Below are 4912 nucleotides of genomic sequence, written 5' to 3' on the forward strand. Positions count from 1 at the left end.
ATAGCGTTGGAGGCGATGGCAGAGGAGGGGTTTGGGGACATATTTCACTTTCTGAATAAAATACTATCCAAGAATTATCTATGTTCACAAGATAATAAATTCTGTAGAGAGAATTTATTTCTTTTAAAAAATTAAAAATTCATTAGCTGCTGTATCATCAGAGTCTAAATTAGTGTCTGATATGACAGGTACTCAAAATGTTTCCTAAATGAATAATTATAAAATAGAAGAGTTACATTTGAGGTATAAGTAGGGATATTGAGGGAAAGAGGAGGATGTATATGTTACAAGCAGGTAAAAAGAAACATGCAGATACACTGTCATTTCTGCATGGAACACTCAACAATGATTGTGTCAGGGTTTGTGGGAAGATATGGACAAGGCAGAGGTTTGAGAATTGCTGGAGCTTGAGAGGTAGTAAACATGGGTGAAGTACTTTAAGGTGACATGAAGTGAAGACTTCAAGTTATTTTGAGAAGAAATAATAAACCTCCTAAGAATGTGGATTAAACCCAATAAATAATAGTTTTGAATTTAGATAATAAAATATGAATGGTATATTTACTTTTCTAGTTTTATGATAAAATAACTCATATATACTTGCTTTAGAAAACTATCATTTTTTTCAATAATAATGTTATCAATATTTTTTAACCATAAAATTACATTAAAATGTTGTTAGTACGTTTACTCTTCGAAAGCAGTTTGAGTTGTTTCCATTTTTTGGCTATTTATGAATGATGCACCCCAAACACTCACATGTGTTTGTGTGGCCATAAGTTTCCGTTCTCTATGGTCTTTACTTAGGAATGAAATTTCTGGGTCATGGTGACTCTATGTTTAACATTTTGAGAAACTATCAAACTGGTATTCTAAGTGGCTGTACCACATTACATTTCCACCAACAATAAATAAGAATTATAACTTTTCCACATCCCAATCAACACTTTTTATTATCTATTTTTATTATTATTATTGCCTTTCTAGTGGGGGTGAAGTGATACCTCGTTTTGATTTTCATTTCCGTATTGATTAATGATGTTAAGCATATTGCCAGGTGCTTATCAGCCATTGATATATCTTCTTTGGAGAGATCTCTTTTCAAATCACATGTCTATCTTTTAAATTCAGTTGTCTTTTCATTATTGAGTTAAAAGCATTCTTGACATTTTTTTCTGGATACAAGTCTTTATCAGATACATGATGTAAAAACATTTTCTCACATTTTGTGGTTATCTTTCATTTTTTCAATGGTGTCCTATGAAGTCCCATATGTTTTCATTTTGATTAAGTCCAACCTGACTCATCAATCTTCTCTTTTATATTGTCTAACATATGATCACCAGGATTAATTCCTATGTTATTTTCCTAAAATGTTTATAGGTTAACAAAAAATCACATATTTATACCATAAATAATATTAGGAATTAATAAATACCAGTATAGTCTACAACATAGATGACCCTTAAAAATAATATGTTAAAAAAAAACAAGCTAAACACAAAAGGCCACATATTGCATGATTTCATTTAACTGAAATGTTCAGAATAAGAAAATCTATAGAAAGTATATTAGTGTTTGCTAATTAGGTGCAGAGGTGGGAAAATGGAAAGTGACTAATAAAGAATTCAAGGTTTCTTTTGGGGATAATGACTATGTTCTAAAATTAGATTATTGTCATGGTTGCACAACTCTAAATATAGTTAAAATTATTTAACTATACACTTTAAATGAATGGACTTTATGTTATGTAAATAGTATTTCGAGCTGCTAAAAAACATTTTTATTGGTAAAAGGTCAACCATTTTTATTCATAGAAAGTAAATTCTTATGAAAAATGAGAATTCAGGAAAACAGAACTAAAATCAAAACAAATTTTATAATTTAATCTTTTATCACCTTGGTTTATAAACCTAATGACAATAGTCTTGAAATTAAACAATTGTCCTTAAGAAAATATTCCAACGCATATATATTCACATGAGCAGAGTTAAATATTAAATTGAGCATTTTAAAATGTCTATTTCCCCCAACGATAAGAAAGTTATAATTGCAAACCCTGTTCACACCACCAGTCTTGATAGAAGAACCTTAATTCAGAGTGACTAAGTAATTTCTAAACTGAATAAGAGAAATAGAAAATTACTTTTTTCTAAAGATCAAATTTCCACAAAATTTTGAATGATATGCTTGGGAATCAAGAGATTTGCTGAAAGCAATTGGCAAACAAGAAACTCTTTAGGGTGTGATTTATGAGAAAACTGAGAAAAAAATATATGCAGCCATTCAGAACTATTACTGTGGTTATGAATGAGATGTTTTTAATATTCTTTGGCAGATGTGAGTGAAGAATGGAATTTTCTTTAAGTATTCTTGCATGGTGAACTGTGTGCAATGCTCAGATTCAGAGCCTTGATGTTTATCAATGCATTTGCTTTAAGCAGTTAATTATATAGCAGATTACCAAGGAAATGAAGAATAAACATTAATATCTTGTATTTCATAAAGTTCTAAAGATTCAAACATCATCTATTAGTGAATCCCGGTTTTGTGTTTTGAATTTGCCTGAAAAAAACCAAGGGAGTTTCATTCAACATTTAAATTCATCCCTACTAACTTTCCATAAAGTTTTTTGGAGAATTAATCAACTGCAGTGGCTCCTGAATAAAATGCTTACAATATAATATTTTAAGCCACAGCTAGCCATTAACACTGTGGAAGATGAACTGCACACATGTTTCATGAAGATTTATAAGAAGGGCTGATCTGAAAAATAAGAGATGCTGATAGAGAATTCACCAAGCTTGTAAATGAGGCAATACTTTCTGTGAATTTATTTATTACCAATGTATTGCAATTGTGAGAGATGGCTTAGGAACTTGGAAGCCACAAGCATCTGGATAGAAATATGAAGATGGCTTGACCTTGCAGATGAGTTATTTGCCACTATTCTTGGGAATTATTCCATCTGCTGTAGGTAAGCAGCATGATATTGCCAACAGGGGGAGCTACAGACAGAAGACAAATGAAGCCGATTTTGTTTAGGACTGTAATTTAGCTGAACTGACAATATATTATACCTTAATGGCCCCTCAGAGTGAATTTAATTGATGACCCAACTTAGATATTCTCTTAGAGTATCTTAGTACTGGATTGGATGCAAACTGGATGCTTAAATTTGCTTTCCTGCTGTTAAGAGAGTCATTGCCATCTGGAGAAGATATCTGCTAATATGTTACTGGAATTTTTTTCTATTGTTGCGGCATCCGTAAAGAACTCAAAAAGCTTCTGATAAGTCAAAAGAAAAGACAAAGCTAATGTTTTTCTCAGTAAAAACTAAGAAGGTTTAGCAGATAAACAAAAATAACTAACACTTTAAATGTATTTTTAGTTTCATTTTCAGTCAGGTAAAGTAAAAATAAAGTTGGTATTGAATAGCAATATTTTTAGTATTGGGACTGTCTATTATACACTTACATAAACAAACACCAAATAATAATTCAGGAAAGAAAATATTTATAATAAGGAAATTACAATAGAGTAATCTTGCTTGATGTCATAACTTTAAAAGCTAATGGCAGATTAAAAATTAGATTTCTATAATTAAGAACCGTCATAAAATCAGTGGTCATTCTTAATTTTAATAATCTTGTTTCTGATACAACCGTGTGAGAACAGAAGTTAGGACTAATCAATTTTATCAACTTATGCTTACACTAGAGAATCTGGGCCTTTTATATTGTGTCAATATACAAGAATGTTAATTTAAAAAGGGGTGCAATTTCCCAGGTCAAATTTACTATAAGACCTCGGGATTTTTCTCTGATGTGAAATTCATTCATTCATTTGTTTATTCACCAAGCGTTGTTCATTAAGCATATTGTGTGGGTCAAGCATTAAGTTATGAGCAAGAAAAATAAAGATTCAGAAATGTCCTCTGCCTTCAAATTATGTATAGCTTGGTAAGAAGAGATGGTTATTTAAATATATGACTGAAATAAGATTACAGATGCTAAGTTAAAAATATGCATAATATGTACAGTACATGAAGGAAGCAGTTGTGTTTATTTGTCAGTCGTGATCTGTCTAGAATCTATTCTGTAAAAGGCATATTAGGCACATATCACTTTGTGTCTCTGATTGTTGTTTAGAATACAGAAAGGCCATGCCTTTCAGGAACTCACACATTTATGGAATCACAACATCTTAGCACATTTCCAAGTCTTTCTTGATTCTTTTTGGATGGTCCACTAACATCTTGAAGTCAATACGTGCCAAAGTAAATCTGTCTTTTTCCTAAATATTTTCCTACACTTGTGTCATCTTCATTTTTCTGCTCTCCAAAGCATAAAGACTCAGCGCTATATATATATATATATATATATATATATATATATATATATATATATATATATATATATATATGTGCCTATATTTTTTTTTTTTTTTTTTTTTTGTTGAGGTATTTGACCCATGGTTCATCTCCACAGATTACAGGTCCTTGTCGGTTTACTAAGCCTTTTCCATTATTTTTTTTTTAATTTTTTACACCTACAGCACCTCGTCTTCCTAGGTGGTCTCCTATCCAAGTATTAACCAGGCCCAACCCTGCTTAGCTTCCGAGATCAGATGGGATTGGGCTTGCTCAGGGTGTCTTGGCCGTAGACCATTTTCTTTTAACTAATTAATCTCATATACCTATTCCATGCTCTTCTATTTGTTATCACTACACATAATTCGGGTGTTTTTGTCCTACTATCTAAATTTATCTCTAGTCTTTGTCCTTTCCCAAATTTATATTAAAATCACTTCCTAATAAATTATAAGAAGCTCTGCTCTGAACATACTATTCTCATGCAGTCTCAAATAATGTTAATCATTTCCTTATATATTTAGAAAAAAAGATTCTTAA

At 31.0% G+C, this 4912-nt stretch overlaps 1 pseudogene; it reads right to left on the minus strand.

Annotated features, from left to right (window-relative positions):
• Positions 1-4548: 4548 nt before the first annotated feature.
• LOC120622582 (uncharacterized) lies at positions 4549-4667 on the minus strand (annotated as a pseudogene).
• Between the last annotated feature and the right edge of the window lie 245 nt (positions 4668-4912).

This window comes from Pteropus medius, unplaced genomic scaffold (assembly GCF_902729225.1).
Source record: "Pteropus medius unplaced genomic scaffold, Ma_sr-lr_union100, whole genome shotgun sequence".
NCBI lineage: Eukaryota > Metazoa > Chordata > Mammalia > Chiroptera > Pteropodidae > Pteropus > Pteropus medius.